This window comes from Triturus cristatus, chromosome 1_2 (genome assembly GCF_964204655.1).
Source record: "Triturus cristatus chromosome 1_2, aTriCri1.1, whole genome shotgun sequence".
In the NCBI taxonomy this organism is placed as follows: domain Eukaryota; kingdom Metazoa; phylum Chordata; class Amphibia; order Caudata; family Salamandridae; genus Triturus; species Triturus cristatus.
In genome coordinates this window covers 1079023963-1079041720 of record NC_140580.1, presented here as the reverse complement: position 1 = coordinate 1079041720, position 17758 = coordinate 1079023963, and the positions used below count along the sequence as shown (strand labels likewise).

At 43.1% G+C, this 17758-nt stretch overlaps 1 protein-coding gene across 5 annotated transcripts in view; it reads right to left on the bottom strand.

Moving 5' to 3' along the window:
* INPP5E (inositol polyphosphate-5-phosphatase E) overlaps positions 1-17758 on the bottom strand; it is a 303275-nt gene that overhangs the window by 256099 nt on the left and 29418 nt on the right. The gene's annotated exons all lie outside the window — the stretch shown is intronic.

Sequence of the window (17758 nt, the reverse complement as noted above, 5' to 3'; positions counted from 1 at the left end):
AGGTTTCACACATGTTATAGTTAGCTGTACATTTCACTCGTAAAAAACCAATGTAATTCCACGTTATAGTTAGATCAGGTAACTATAACTTGCGCGCCCACAATAAACTGCTGATGACGTCACATAGTACATCACTCATGACATGGTCAGTGACATCACTCATGACATCAATGATGACATCTGAAATTACACATTGTGGATTGCGGTCGCGCAAGTTATAGTTACCTGATCTAACTATAACGTGGAATTTCATTGGTTTTTTACGAGTGAAATGTACAGCTAACTATAACATGTGTGAAACCTATGGTTTTTTAAGTGAATTTGCAAGGTTTTGTAAATGATAAGTTATGTATTTATTTTTTATTCTGGATTTTCACTATGCGCACACCCTGCGCGCGCGGTGCGCTTCGCGCACCGAGCGCCCACGTTGCGCAGTCCATGCCGTGCGCGCCTCGCCTTTTTTTACGCAGTAACATTTGTTTTTTTCTCCCTTGTGGGTCCTTTAATTTATTTAATAAATGTGATTGTTACTTCTTTATTTATTTATTTTTATTTTTTTTGCCGTGCGCGTACGGTAAGCTTACCGTACGCATACCCCGCGATTTTTTAAAAAAATTATTAAATTTATTTTTCGTACTTTTGGGTCCTTCTTGGACCCCCTGACAAACACTAGGGGGTCTGCAACTCTCTTCGTTGCCCCCGTTTCACGTTCCCCACCTTTGTTTCTCAGTGCGAGAGACAGAAAATGGCGGCCGACACTTCCTGATTTCGACCGATTCGAATGTTTACAGTCATGTAACCACCAATCAGAATTGAGCTCGTGCACGGCACCGTACGCGTACGGTAAGCTTACGGTAAGCGCACGGAGCGCGCTTATAGATATATATATTGATTTAAATGCTATTTTCTCAGGACCTACTGAACAGATTTACACCAGACCTACAAAAGGCACATCCTTGACCTGAGGACTAACTCTCTGCCAAATTTCAAGTAATTCTGTTCAGCCGTTCGGGCTGTAGCTGTGTCTAAAGGTCCTATGGAAAAATGCATGGGGAAAACGCGTTTTGGGACCCCCCTTTTTTCTCAGCCCCCGCTTGACGAATCCCCCCGAGACTTTCAGGGTAGGAGCGGAGCGTAGCGCCCCATTAGTTTTGAAAATTTCGCGAGGATTCGTCGACCGGCGCCAAAGTTATTCCAAATAGAATATTGCGGATTTCCTATGGAAACACGGTCCTAACTATAACTATCTACTGGCGACCGCCAGTAGATAATGTTCACATGAAATTCTCTTACACTACATTCATATCCTTTACATGAATTCATAATCTCAGTTTAGTAGTCTCAAAGAAGCTAATCATTAAATTACAAAGAATACAAAAACTGTAAGGCAGAAAGGATTTACAGCCTCTGCCATTTAAGCAGATCAGACCAGACCATAATCGCCATCCTATGTTGCAAAACATACAATTCAGGACACTTCCCTTCATGCATTTTCACATGTATGTTCACAAGATAATCGAGGAAAGAATGTTCTGAACATTCTCACAAAGTGAAACCTTCCAAAACAGGCGTTGTAAAGGACCCAAACACCCTATTATGGAAAATCCAAAGCTTAATCTTTTCACGGTTTGACCAATGGATCAACAGTCCTACGTTTTCAAAGCCCTTGCTGTAAAATGCAGATGGCACCAACCTGTTCCTAAATTGCACCTAAAACTGGCCACATATCATACAAAGTCATATAGAACATAAACAAATTAAATAAAACATCCAAAACTGACCTGCAGACCCTATACTCTACATGCCTACAAATGTAAAACAGAATTACAATCATTTGTAAGGTCAGTCTGAGCCCAAAAAAAGAAAGATCATTCTGAGTAACCCTATAAATACCTCCTCACCAAATTTCCCAGGCTTCCTCAAATGATCTTGGACATACTTTCCGAGACAGTGTGAGCAGGTATTCTAACACAATATATTTATTTCCCTGGTGTTTAGATACTGTCTTGAAAACAACAGAAACATGCACAACTGATTTATTTAATGCAATCAGAACTTCTGTGCAACTTTTTTTCTAATCAAGGCCACTGTTGAAGCAATTACAGGTTAATGCAGGCAACAACAGAAGATAAAGTTCAGAAGATTGTAGACCAGTGATGAGTGGATACCATTATTTGAAACAACTCGAGCTGGGTCCTCCCTACAAGCGCTCTCTGTGCCACTGAATTCAAGCTAGACTACCTGTTAAAGGGTGATACCCCGAAACCGGCCCCACAATGCTTGTTTCTGGTCTAGGGACTGGACTTTTCCCATGAGGAGCAGGGTCAAGACTAATCTGCATATGGCTGGGTCCAAACTGGGGTGGCGTAGTGAGCAAAAGAATGATGGATTCAAACCAGATCTCTTGACTGGGGGTGAATGTTTGATTTATTCGGCATTCCATCGTTCATTTGTTGACGCAGCACTTAACTAACAAACAAGCACTTTAAAACAGACATCACCACTACAACCTGCTGCAGCTGTGGCACCAGAAATTCAAGCCATTAACAAAACGTTGGGCATTTCTACAAAAAAAATAAATGTTATCACAATTACTCACTAAGCATTTAAAGCCACTACAATGCAAAATGAAGACAGGCTGGATTCTAAATGTCCCTAATAGTGCTAATATAGATGTGTCTCTAAGCAAAAGTGATTAGGTTATGCACTGATACCGTATTAAATCTTACCTCTCATGCTGTCGAAAAGGTGAGCCCACACCTGCAAGCTCCTGGAGGGCAAGACCAACTCCTCTCAAGCGTGATAATTCATAACATGGAAACCCCATAGATAAGTAGGCCTTTTAGTTTATTACAATAAGAACAAGCATTTACAATGCAATGGTCTCGGCATTGGTAAAGTTAGAGCTATTGCCATTGCTCATGACATTTTTATTTATGTTTTTGTTTTTAAAACATTTAAAGAAACGGCATTGTCATGAGCAATGCCAATAGCTCTAACTTTAACAATGCCGAGACCGTTGCATTGTAAATGCTTGTTTTTTTAGTAGGCACGGGGAGATTAAGTGATTCAGCACCCAGAATCACAGGTGTTGAAAGTGGGCGCTGGAGAGCTGAAGGTGGGGATGGATTGAGGGAGACGGTAGTGGTACTCACAAGGAAAGGTGCTGGAAAGGACGTACTAAGGACGGGCACTGTTAAGGAGGTACTACACATTGGTGAATGAGAGTCCCAAAGAAGGGTGTGCTACACAAGAGAGACAGAGCTCTCCATACATACTCCAGCTACAAAAGAAAGACCGAGATATCCATACATAATACTCCAGAATGAGGCAAGTCCATTTCAGAACCTTACCTTCCACCTCCAGAGAAAGGTTATTACAAATCCTGTTGCCTTCACTTCTCTTTCGATTCCAACCACCTTTAATATGTGCAGGCGAGAAGGAGTGATAGAAAAAGTAGTTTTATACCAATTGACAGACTACGAGACGGTAGTGGGAGGTTCAAGGTGACTGTACTTTCCTTAAAATCGTGCAATTGGTTGAAGAATGACCCGCCCCTGTAAAGATGACCAACCCAGCCCGGAAGAAACCGCCCACTACTTCTGTAACTCCGGAAAAGCACGCCTACTGTTCCGGAAGTGAACATTCTTCGTCTCCCAGCAACTCGTGAGCCGGTACACCAACAGAAGCCACTCCATACTGGACGATTCGGGCTCCCTGGCTCACCACTCATCTAGCGAAATTCAACACCTGCCGAAAAGTTTTCTATACCTTTAACAGCTAGAACAACTCGTTTATAAATCTAAGAAATACCGTAGTTACTTAATCTATTGTATTCTTGTGCAAAAATTACTCAGTTTCAATAATACATCATTCTGTTACTTGCCTGGGTTGCGCATCCTGGTGCACTGTTTTAAATGGGACTATTAACGTGCGAATAGAATACTAACGCCGGTGCTCGTTTATGGATAGCAGAAAGCTCTTTAAAAGAAGAGCGGGTCCTCAGTGCCCAACAGTGCGTGCCTGTTTGAAGCACTGTCAGGAGGGTTTGGCAGTTCGTGTCTGTGCCCTGTTTCACTCCGACGTAGAAGGGGGTCGATATCGTTATACGTTTTCACTGCGATGTGACTTCTCATAATTTATATCAACTCGCACCGTGGCTTGACAGATTCTATTTCTTGAGACCTGTTAAACGCGGAAAGGCAAGGAGAGATTCCTAGCTTCAAGATCACCCGACAGAAATGCTGCTGTGGTAATGTACTCTGTAGCCGGCCTTGTTTTCGCATTGCGTTGTCGTGGCTTGTTTACAGCTTCCTTTGCCTGACTCCGAATCCCTTCGGGATGCTGTGGTGAAAACGTGTGAGCTGTGTGTCCTGTGTGGTAGTGTAGGTGTGCGTACGCGAGGACGGGAGTTCTGCTCTTCACGTGCTGTAGTTGCTGCGCCTACGCATGAGATTGAAACTGAAGGAGTGAAGGGTAGGCCACTTAAGAGTCACTGGTGCCAGATGGTTCCGCAGTCTGTCAGGCAGGCAGGCGGTCGCGCTTGCTTCGAGCTTCAGGGTGACATACTCATTTTAAGAGTATTGACACAGCTCTTGGCATGTTCCGTTGGCATGAGTCACTCGCTCGAAACCTCAATTCTCGTGTAAAATGTCTAGTTTTCTCCCAACATGGTTTGAATGCGATCACTATTTAGCTCAAGGCTGCTCCTTAACATAAGTGCCTGCTGTGTCCACCCCTCTGTGACTCGCCCAGTGCCTGAATGCACGATCCCTCCTAAAGTGACTGCAGAATCGCACAGCATTCGCCAGTCGCTGTTCACTGAAAAAAGAACCGATTGCTGTCGCTAGACCCCGCTTTTCACCTAACAAGCCGAGGGCACCGGAAGACACCACCGCCTTTCTCCGAGGCAGAGCAGAAATGCCTCGGAGAAAGGCAGCGGCATTTTCGGATTCGGGGGCGTGTTTGTCTTTTCTCTCCTCCAGCCATTGGCTGGAGGAGAGAATGAGACTTCTTGCAAAAAACACGCCCCCCGATCCGAAAAGGACGGGGCCTAATCAGAACGACTGACCTCTTCTCCAATGGCTGGCCAGCATTCAAGAGGCCAGCCAATGGAGAACAGGGGAGAAGAGGGGCAGGTTCAAGCCCCTCTTCTCCAAGTCATTAAATCTCGCGAGCGAGACTGCGCAAGCGCAGCCTTCGCTAGCCGAGACCTAAAAATGCACCAACTATTACGAAAACACCATATTGAGCCAGTCATCTAAGCACTACCTAGTCAATCTGAAACTCAAATGTCACGCAACTTGCCTCCGGCTTCAAGAACTTTGGACACATAACAGGCGCTAAAAGATCTCCACTGGCTAAAACGTGAGTCAAGGTTCAAACTCCCCTATCTAGCTTTCAAAGCACTTAAAAGCTAAACTACCTACCTACACAAAGCCTTAAGTTATCCAGTGGAGGATATGTGCAAAAAAAAACTACTTAAGTAGACAACTACTTACAACTCAAATTAATGAAAAACGAAGGCTCCTCAACTCACAAAACACTAAACTTTCCTTTTGAGCACTTCTCAATAATTAAAACCACCCTCACATTTCTCATTCCAACTCTAATACCTACCTTCTATCTGTACTCTCCGAGTGTTCTATGTGTTCTGCAATCTGTCACCTTTCGACTAATTTTATCTATCACGTTGCAAAACAGATATATATATATACACATACACATACATACATATATATACATAAACATACACATACATACCTTGCCACCACCTCGTTTTGTCAGCCGGGGCACAGCGGTGCACGCCGACGTTCGAGGAAACCTCGTATAAACTCCAAACCACTTGCACTTAACGTGCGCGCACACTCTTCCCAGAGTAAATTACCACCACGAAGTCATGGATCCAGGTGCGTGGAAAGGATCTTTATTTTCAAGCCGCAAAACCCAGCGCGTTTCGGCGTAACGCCTTGATCACGGGTCAAGGCTTTGTACGCCGAAACGCGTTGGGTTTTGCGGCTTGAAAATAAAGATCCTTTCCAAGCACCTGGATCCATGACTTTGTGGTAATAATTTACTCTGGGAGGAGTGTGCGCTCGCGTAAAGTGCAAGTGGTTTGGGAGATATATATATGTATATTCACTGAAAAAACCATAGGTTTCAGGCAAGTTATAGTTAGGAATTAGCATTTAAAAAACCTTAGAAATTCACTGAAAAAACCATAGGTTTCAGGGGCGTTATAGTTAGCTGGACTTTTCACTCGTACAAATCATTGAAATTCCCCCGTTATAGTTAGTTCAGCCAACTATAACTCGCGCGCCCGCAATACACTGCTGATGACGTCACATATTACATCACTCATGACATGGTCAGTGACATCACTCATGACATCACTGATGACATCTCAAATGACATCACTGATGACATCATCCAGTGAATGTGTGTTTTTCTGAAAATTACACATGTTTTATATATGTATATCTCAAGGTCGATGGAAGAATAAATGGGTATATAAGTGTCTAAATGGATGATTTGTTTTTGAAACATTGATTGTATAACTGACTGATTAAGTGTATCTTAGTGAATACATGGCTTAGTGAGTAATGTTTAAATGTGTAAATATCTGTATCAGTCTCACTTTGTGTATAAGTGGCTGCATGGGTTGGTGAGTAGCTACATGAGTGTCTATATAGGTTATTAGTTGGTTTTTTGAGTATCAGTATGAGTGTCTGTATGGTTTGGTGGGGGGTATTACGTAGTGCATAGGTGCATGAATGAGTGACTCACTGTTTGTATGTGTTGAAGACAGCATGTGTGCAGGACTGTATGGGTGGATGAGTGTGTGCATGGGTGTGTTAGTGAGTAATAGACTGTCTCAATAGTGTCTTTATGAGTAACTACATATGTTTTAAACTAGTATATGTGACTATTGGTGTATATAAGTGAGTATATGTGAGAGTGAGAGATTGAAAGAGTTCCTGTATGAATAAGTATGTGTTTCTATAAGTGATTGTTTAAAAGACTAAGTATGTGTAAGTTTCTGTAGAAGTAAGTGTGGTGGTGTGTGTATAACTGTATATGCAGGTAAACAGATGTTTGATTCTTTATTAGAATGAGTGACTATGTGTGTGAGTAACTATGGATGAGTGGCGTTGTGTAACAGGATGTATAGGTGTCTGAGTACATATGATGAGTGAGTACATGTATGAGTGACTGTATAGGACTGTTGGTGAATGAGTGGATGTGTATGTGGATCTTAGAATTACTGAATAGGTTGTTGTAACTGGTCTTGGTATGTCCATTGTTTTGAACATTGTAGTTTCTATTTTTGAATGTGTGTATCAAAGGTTATATTAGGGGAAGAGGAGGTCTGCCACTCTATCACAAGGATGATGTCATTAGTGATGTCATTTGAGATGTCATCAGTGGTGTCATGAGTGATGTCACTGACCATGTCATGAGTGATGTAATATGTGACGTCATCAGAAGTGCATAGCGGGCGCGCGAGTTATAGTTAGCTGAACTAACTAGAACGGGGGAATTTCAATGGTTTTGTACGAGTGAAAAGTCCAGCTAACTAGAACGCCCCTGAAACCTATGTTTTTTTCAGTGAATTTCTAATGTTTTTTAAATGCTAATTCCTAACAAGAACGTGCCTGAAACCTATGTTTTTTTCAGTGAATTTCAAAGGTTTTTTAAATGCTAATTTCTAACTATGCCTACAGAGATAGGACATGTGAAGAAAGAAGAAAAAACGCACAGAAAGAAAAAAAAGAAATGCAGAAAGAAGCAACAGAAGTCCTCAAAGACGAAGAAAAGTGCAGGAAGAAGTAGAACGTGCAGAAAGAACAAACAGAAGAGCAGAAAGAAGCCTTGTTGCAAAATCATCCTGTACCCTCAACTTTTTCAGACGGATACTGGTGGTAACTGAGTCTGACTAACCAGTCCTAGAGCCAGTGCTATGTTAAAAGACACTCAGAATACAGTGAAAACACCTACATACACTAGGGAACACTATGCGTTGGGGTCCCCCTGTGATCAGCATGACCTCCTCTGTAAGCCCCTAGTATATAATAGGGCAGGGGATTAAAACTACCTCTTAAAACGCGCCATAGGGCGTGTTTGCACATGTCACCTCAGGCCCCGTCCCCTCACTTCCCCACTGTGTAAACACGCCCTGTGGCCGTTTTAAGTTGGGAGATTAAGTCCCCTTGAATCCTGAGGGTCCCTAGGGTCCAACTAGCCCACTAGGTACCTCCAGTATGCGCAACAGAGCTGCGTTGCAGAGAGGTGTAAAAAGTGGCACGGCCTGGACCACCTCTCTGCAACGCAGCTCAGTGGCGCTTACTGGAAGCACCTGGTGGGCTAGTTAGCCCCCAGGGGCCCTCAGGATTGAAGGGGAATTATTTCCCCAACTTAAAACGCGCCACAGGGCTTGTTTGCACACGTTAACTCAGGCACCGTCCCCCTCCCTTCACCACTGTGTAAACAAGCCCTGTGGCCGTTTTTAGTTGGGAGATTAAGGTAATTTGAATCCTGAGGGTCCCTAGGGTCCAACTAGCCCACTAGGTACCTCCAGTATGCGCCACAGAGCTGCGTTGCAGAGAGGTGTAAAAAGTGGCACGGCCTGGACCACCTCTCTGCAACGCAGCTCAGTGGCGCTTACTGGAAGCACCTGGTGGGCTAGTTAGCCCCCAGGGGCCCTCAGGATTGAAGGGGAATTATTTCCCCAACTTAAAACACGCCATAGGGCGTGTTTGCACACGTCACCTCAGGCCCCGTTCCCTTCCTTCCCCACTGTGTAAACATGCCCTGTGGCCGTTTTTTAAGTTGGGAGATTAAGTCCCCTTGAATCCTGAGGATCCCTAGGGGCAAAATAGCCCACTAGGTACGTCCAGTAAGCGCCATTGCAGAGAGGTGTAAAAAGGGGCACGGCCTGCACCACCTCTCTGCATCGCAGAGCAGTGGCACTTACTGGAAGCACCTGGTGGGCTAGTTGGCCCCCAGGGTCCCTCAGGATTGAAAGGGAATTATTTCCCCAACTTAAAACGCGCCACAGGGCGTGTTTGCACACGTCACCTCAGGCCCCGTCCCCTCCCTTCACCACTGTGTAAACGCGCCCTGTGGCCGTTCTAAGTTGAGAGATTAAGTCCCCTTGAATCCTAAGGGTCCCTAGGGTCAAACTAGCCCACTAGGTACCTCCAGTAAGCGCCACAGAGCTGCGTTGCATAGAGGTGTAAAAAGGGGCGTGGCCTCAGAACACCTGTCTGCAACGCAGCTCCCTGGCGCACACTGGAGATACCTGTTGGGCTAGTTGGCCCTCAGGGACTCTCAGTATTGAAGGGGAATTAATTCCCCAACTTACAACTGGCCAGGGGGCGCGTTTGCAGAGTGCTGCAAGGAGGGGGCGTGGCCTCCAGCGCGATGCCGGTCTTTTATTTATTTTATTTTTTTATGAAGGAGGGCTGTGTGGCCCCCCTTCTTTTTCTAATTTACTGGCCCTGGGCCTGCACCCTAATTTTTTTTGTTGAAAAAGATAAATTTGGCCCTCCCAAGGCCTTAATCGGCCACGGGGACCCCAACCCCCGGGTCATGGCCTTTTTTTAATTTAAATTCTTTAGGAGGGGGCTGCGTTGCCCCCCTCCTCAGGCCACTTATGGCTCCGGGGACCCCATCCCCCGGGGCGGCCTTTGTTTTTTATTATTTTAAAAATATATATATTTATAGAAACACCTAGGACATGCTGGACAAACCGTATGTACCTATCACCATGACGATTTGCGTGATATTCATTAAAAGGCGACTATGCATAGAATGAATCCACATGAAATGTATTTACACCGCTAGTGAAGCTCTGACGTGTCTGACGCCCTACCGTGCCTAATCCCGGCGCCCCCGCCGATGGGTACTCTCCAAGTAGACATCCTTGTCGTTTATTTATACAAACATGGGTAGCTATTGACGGGCACATTTAATATACACGCACACCAAGCCATTCAAAGAGGATTCGACAAAAATTCAACCAAACTATGCAAGAAACCCCCCTCACGGTTAATAAAAAACACATCCACCGCCGGATGTGTAATACTTTTTATTTTACTCTCTGGAAAGGAGACGAACCTCACTTGAGAGTCACAGCGTGCTCCTGGCTGAGCCCAATGCTGTGTTACACCCACCAGTGCCCGCCGATTGCCTCACACCTCTGTGTTGTATTCCACCAGCTAGTGCATATGCTATGACACTCTCTAGCCCATGTGCACTGTAACACCACCCCGTGAATATGTCATGCCACACTTGTCTTCGCACGGGTTATATTGCCCCATCTAACGTGCCTTCCTGGATGTGTATGTTATAACGCACAGCGCTATGCCATACATATTACAATCTGGGATCCATATCTTTGTCACAGTGCATATGCAACGTTACACTCCCCAGCACATATTTTATATTACAACTTTAGAGACTAGTTATGTTACACAACACTGCCCTGTGCATATTACACTCCAAGGCGCATATCGCATAGCACGCGCTAGTGCCTGTGCTATCTCGCACTCTCCAATGAATCTGTCATTGCGCACAATGTATTACATATTATATTTCACGCCCCGGTTCATCTTATATCACACTTTTTGGTGCATAGTTTATACCATATACTACATCTAGTTTTCATTTTCAATCGTGCTCTCAGGACTATGTTCTATATAACACTGCGTCCACCTACCCTTTTCACGGGCATTACATTTTGCGATGGGGGTGGAGGGTCAGGGGGTGTTTCTGCCAAGTGAGCCCGGAGTCACAGTCACAAACTTCCTCTTCTTCCTGAATAAAAGTGAGATTATGCTGCATACTTGTTCATATTTTACGTAGTTCGCACAGACGCACATTTTAAAAACAATAAAGTTCCTAATACTCACCTTCTCTGAACAGTTAGCTTGCTGCCCCATCCACCTTCTCCCTATCCTCTGTTGTCTGAATCCATGGACTAGCCTCCTCCCTCCTGCCATGCATGGTCTGATGTGCTGCCACTGCCCTCCATTTAGCATGATGTACCAGTCCACTCCTCCTGCCCTCCATTGCCCAATTCTATGGCCCATCATTGACCTCCTGCTTAGCCTTTGTGCTTAGCTTGCTGCCCCTATTCTCCTTCCACCTGCCCTCCGATGTCTTTGTGCATGCCCCTGCTCCATCCTTTTTGCCCACTATGTTCCATGGACCTGCCACTCCTATCTACTCTGAGTGTTCTGTTGAGCTGCCACTCCCCTCCCACCTGCCTAGCATTGTCAGATGACTGTAACCTGTCCCTGCCACCTCCACCCTGCCTGTCCACATGCCATGCCCCTATCCCCTTCCTCCTGTCCTCCATGGTCCATTTTACTGCCACACCCTTCTGCCCTCCCTGATTTGTTGTGCTTCAACTGCTCCTCCTGCCTGCCCCGCGCGGCCTGTTGTGAGGCCCCTTCCCCTGAACTCTCTTGTCTGTGCCCAGGTCCTGACCCTCCCTTCTATCCTCCATGGTCCTTTGTGCATGCCCCTGCACCCTCCTTCTTGCCCATCATAGCCATTGTGCTGCCACTAACCCTCCCGCTTGCCATGCATGGTCTTCTGTGCTGCCATTGCCCCTCCCACCTTCCCTGTGTGGTCAGCTAGCTGCCCATGACCCCCTCCCTGGTCTGTGTGTATGCCACCATAGTCTCAATGTTGCTCTCCATGGTGTGTCTTGTTTCTAGTGCCCATCCTGCCTGACCTCCATGGTCATCTTGCTGCTCCTGCCCTGCCACCTTGCCCCCAGCCCTCTGTTTCCATGTGCAGACCCCCTATTCCCTCCCTCCTGGCTTGTCTGTTCCATTGTAATGCCCCTGATCCGTCCCTCCTGCCCTTTATGGTCTGTTATGCTGCAGCTTTCTCTCCTGTCTGTCCATTATGGTCAGCTAGCTACCATTACCTCTTTCCCATCTGTTCTCTGTTGTCCATGTGCATGGTCCTGTCCCCTCCCTATTGCTTTCTATGGATTGTTGTGCTGCACTCCCGTCCCGCATGCGCTGTGTGGTGTATTGTGCTGCTGCAAACCCTGATGCCTGCCCTGTAGGGTCAGTTTGGTGCACCTCTCCATGTCCCTCCTGTCCTCTGTTATCCGAGTCCATGTCCCTACCCCAATTCCTCCTGCCTACCATGATTCAATGTACCATACTTGCGAACATTTTGAACTTGGTAAGAAGGAGATTTAGAAAAAAAACTGGGGTATTGATTTTCCCCTTTGAGTTACATTGAAAAAGAGGAGATTGTAGACAGGAGACAGATCAAATAAAGCCCATTTTAGCTTAAAAACATTGGATGTTTCCTGGCTGAAACGGGTCTGTTGGCATGTATGCTTGTACTACCACTGCCTCTTCCTTCTGCCCACAATGGTCTATTATATTGCCACAGCCTCTCTTGCCAGTCCTGTATTGTTGGTTTGTTGCCCCTGCCCCCCTTTCCACTGCCCTCCATAGTCTGTTGTGCTGCCACTGCCCTTCCTGCCTGCCCAGTGTGGTCAAATTGTTGCCTCTGCACTCTCCTACCTGCCTTCAATTTTCAGAGTCCGTGCCCCTGGCCTCTGCCTCTCAACAGTATCCCAATGAACAACTAGATTGCTAACATTCTATATTTATTACAAAAGTGTGGAACGCCTGACGTCATCTTGATGTCATCAAAACTGTAATACCTAGAGTATTTCCTCTAGAAATTACATATATGAGAGGGTCTTATTTGCATCAAAATTATGATTAGTGCTCTAAAAAACTAAAATGAGGACATATTTTCTGAGTTTTCAAATAGCGACAAAGAACTTTAAAATTATTTGTAATCTTTATGTTTTTTTATCCAGTTGACCACTTGATTAAATGTTGCACCTTGGCGAGAGGATGTGGTGTTACTTCCAGAGCTGCAGACTTTGCAACTGGGGAACCAGGTTGGAGTTTCTGCTTCAGCTCAACATTCTGTGATTGTGGTCAAATCACTTAGTCTCCCCATGTCTACAACCAAAATGAATTTGATCTTGTGTGATGTAACCAATGCTCATGTAAAGCATTCCAATACCTGACAAGTCTGCACTATATAAAACTGCAAATACACAAAAAATAAGTGTTTTGCACACTTCTGTCATTGGGCTACATGTGGGCTACATCTGGGTGATATTTGTGCTGCATTTAGGCTCTTTTGTGTCTGGTGGCCATCTTGGGAGATTCATTTGTTATGAAGTTTCCTAATTTCCTCATTTACTGCAGTCTCCTCCGTAGATAATGTTTTCAGTTTTTTACTTTGATTCCATCAAGAAGGTATCAGATATGTCACACATTTGCCATAAATTCTGAATGTTGGCACTCTAGTTGCTCATTAGATCACTGTAGTAAAGCTACTGCTCACCACGGAAGTCTGTTGCTGGTATTAAAAGTGCATGTTTCAGTCTGCATATCAGAATCTTTTAATGAAATAGAAGAGGATTTGAGAAGTCACTCAAAATGTGCCCTAATTTTTCTTTCTTCAGCACTAATCATAATTTCTATGGCAAAATGAACCCCCTCATTGTGTTCCTTTTTAAATTAAATGTTTTAAGAGTTACCACTTTATTCCAATCAAGATGGCTTCAGGTGTGCCATACTTTTGTCATAAGTAAGACAGTAAGCGCTCTAGTTGTTCTTAAGAACACTCTGGGGCATTCTGTCATTAGGCTATACTTGGGCTACATCTGGGTGATATTTGGGCTACATTTGGGCTCTTTTGTCTCTGGTGGCCATCTTGGGAGATTTATTTGTTATGAAGTTTCCTAATTTCCTCATTTACTGCAGTCTCCTCAGTGGGAATACTTTTAGTTTTTTATTTTGGTTCCATCAAGAAGGCATTCAGATGTGTCACACATTTTCCATAAATTCTGAATGTTAGCACTCTAGTTGCTCATTAGATCACTGTAGTAAAACTACTGCTCACCAGGGAAGTCTGCTGCTGGTATTCAAAGTGCATGTTTCAGTCTGCATGTCAGAATGTTTTAATGAAATAGAAGAGGATTTGAGAAGTCACTCAAAATGTGCCCTAATTTTTCTTTCTGCAGCACTAATCATACTTTCTATGGCAAAATGAACCCCCTCATTTTGTTCCTTTTTAAATTAAATGTTTTAAGAATTACCACTTTATTCCAATCAAGATGGCTTCAGGTGTGCCATACGTTTGTCATAAGTAGGACTGTTAGCGCTCTAGTTGTTCTTTAGAACACTCTGGGAAGCTGCAGTAGAACACAAAAGGAATCAACTGACAGTCTCTGCCCTTGTTGGATGTACATGTTTTACTGAGAATGTCAGACTTCATTTTCACATGACTGAGAAAGATAATGTGAATTTACAGAAAATATGCTCTCAGTTAGCTTATAGATCACCTTCCAAACCTCTGTGGGAAAAGCATGAGAAAATAGTTCTCTCGACATGATTCATGATATCACAGCAGAAGGCTTTTTCACATGGTAAAATCACCTTAGAACACACCACAATTCCTAAAATGAGTATGGTACCATCAACAAATGATTTATAATGTAACTAAAGTCTTAAAACCTTCTATTAACTGCAATGCTTTTTAATGAGGTGCTATCATGTATATTGGTCCCAAGATGGCTGCCAACACTTCTTGGATGAAGTGCTGACAGCCAATCAGATCTCACGATGAGATGTGTGGTTAGGCTCCGCCCAGATATACATGTGATTTTACTTTTGATTTTCTCAGGAACTACTGAACGGATTTACACCATTTAAGCAAAAGGCACATGCCTGACCTGAGGACTACCTCTTTGCCAAATTTCAAGTAATTCTGTTCAGCCGTTCGGGCTGTACCTTCGACTAAAGGTCCTATGGGAAAATGCATGGAGAAAACGCGTTTTGGGACCCCCCTTTTTTCTCAGCCCCCGCTTGACGAATCACCCCGAGACTTTCAGGGTAGGAGCTGAGCGGAGCGCCCCATTAGTTTTGAAAATTTCAAGAAGATAAGTCAACCGGCGCCTAAGTTATTCAAAATAGAATTGTCAGATTTCCTATGGGAACTCGGTCCTAACTATAACTATCTACTGGCGACCGCCAGTAGATAATATATATATATCTTCCGTCAATTTCAAAGTGTTACGCTTCTGTTCATGGAATTCCTCTTTGCCTATATTATTTGTAGAACCCCCTCAAGATTGACATTTTGTGTGTCACTGACACACACAGGATAATAAACCATGCCATTTAAAAATCTTCGATAAATAAATATATACATTTGGTATCCTGGGCAGAGCAACCAAAAATAAACATCACCCACATCTGCTCAAGAATTTGCACAGCACAAGAAAGGTATTATTATTTGGGTCAAAATATTGTTCCAATTGGACTTCATGTACTCCACATTATCCATTTAACCAACATAAGATTGACTATCAAGAGTTTTGTGTTAGTTACAATTATAAAATGATGGGACAACAAGGTAAAGAACTGTGACTAATTACGTGTGCTGACAGAGGCCGCCGCCAGGAAGCGATGGCTTACCGTGATGTTTGGACCAGGTTTAGATCAAATTCAGATCCAGTAGCCATGCTCAACCGCACTGTTAAGCAGAGATAATTCTAGTTCCTAAACATTCCGCAATGCAAGGAATGCTGATTACATCACTTGCTTTCTTTTAATCCGAAGGCTTTCTGCTCTAACTTGCGTACAGTTTTTTTTACTATGTGAAGTACCACACTAATAGAAAAAGGAGGGGATTTTGTTCAATCAAATACCCCTTAGGTTAGAAAGATCTCAAATTAAACTATTAGTAGCATGGGCAAAGAAAAACTTGATAATAGCACAGTGCTAGGCAGGAAAATTGTTCTAGTAGCTGAACTGAGTGTTGTGGATCTGAGAGGCCAATCTGTGGGATGGCTTCATAACTCGCTACTTAAGTTGCCTTTCTTGAGAAACTGGGAGTGCTGAGAAAAGGAGGACCCTCAGTGAAAAACGATCTACCAAAAAAAAAACTGGACCTTTACCTGTTCACGGATTATAAAGAAGAAACTCCCAATAGCTTCACTAGCAGAGAGGGTATCCATTAAGAACTTCTCTAGTAATTTTACTCTTCAGAGGTTCAAAGACTGTTCCTTTTCCACACCACCCCATTCTCGTTTTGTACATGTCCACACATTCTCTCTGCCCTTTGTTTAATCACTCTATGAGACTGTGTTTCTCAATTTCTCTGTCAAAATGTCCCTCTCACTACAGCTACCTGTCAAAGTTGTCATTTTGCTACTGTTCATCACAGACCATTTATCTGTCAGTACTAGCCGCCCCCCCACTATACTCTCTTAAACTGTCTCACTATTTTAGTCCAAACTGTTTATTTCCTATTCTTTCTCTTCAATAATATAGATATAGATAGTAGGGGAGCAAAGCAAAATAAACTAGGATCTGCAATAGCCTTAAGATATGATATGTAATAGACTTAAATGAGGCTGAGCCATGGCATCTCTGCTGTTAGACTTATATTTGTCTGGCTTGCCTTGCACTCTAAAATATGCAAATGGATTTTGTCCTAAAATGTCTGACTGTTATTTAAGTGTGTTGCTAAACACAGATGGCCTGTGCTACACAAGACCCAGAATAGCATGCAAAGGCAACTTAACTATCTTCGTATTGTGAGAGAAATGTTCAAATAATTAACAGATTAAATAACCAGTTGTTTTTTCGGAAACAATATATAAAGGCACTGTTTAAACCATTTATTAAACTACATTACCGGAAAATTAGTCCTGTTGCTCCCTTAATTCTTGTACATATTCCCCATTCAGCTTGCCAGTGACCTCAGATTTTGATCATATAAACTTAGAATTCAGGATCAAAGGTGTGTTAACTAAAACAGAGATGTTGGGGTTACATTAGCTATGTAGATCGATCAACGAGAAAGCACCTTCTGCAGTCAATGTATTTGAAAGTGACAATAGGCCAATTCACAAAATATTACATATGAATTTATTAACAAAGTATGAGTCTCAAATAAGCTTCCTTTTCTAATAATAGATGACAGATAAAACTCAAAATATCCTCATATCTGAAATCCATTCCATCATGTGCGATTTGGATTACCTTGAAAAATAAAACAATGAGGATGGTTCAACCCAATAAGTTTATGAGAAATGTTTAACTTTTTTAACTAATGTTGCAGGTAATATATTTCCTATTTGCTGTTGTTGACTAGATTGGAGTTTATCCCACCCATATTTTGTTAAGAATTAATTATATAAGAAAAATTCCAGGCGTATTGAGAAGTCAACAGAGAAATTAGTTCATGTATAACTGGTAAGTCTAAAATTTAATATTGTGAGTTAAATATCTTCTTTTGTTGTCACGAAAGTATTTGGATAAACATTGCTTGGATGCATGAATTGATAAATATCTATTTGAAAGAAACTAAATAAACATTATTGACGAACAATACAGTCCTAAGTTCACAATTTACTAGTTACTTACACAGTGACCTCTAATAGCCAATACATATATAAAAATATTTTCCCATATGGAACACGGTTTTCTTGACATAGTTCTACTAACTCACTGTGGTTTACTGGGTCACCTTGTTTTTTTTCTGGAAAGTGAAGTAGAGCAAAATGGCCAGCTGTGGATAGCTGCCTTTACCTTTGAAGCCTTCTAGGGTTAAAAATAACACAAACAAATCTTCCATACCCTCCAGGTTAATTTTCCCTGAATTCTCCTTTACCCTCACCTTCAAACTA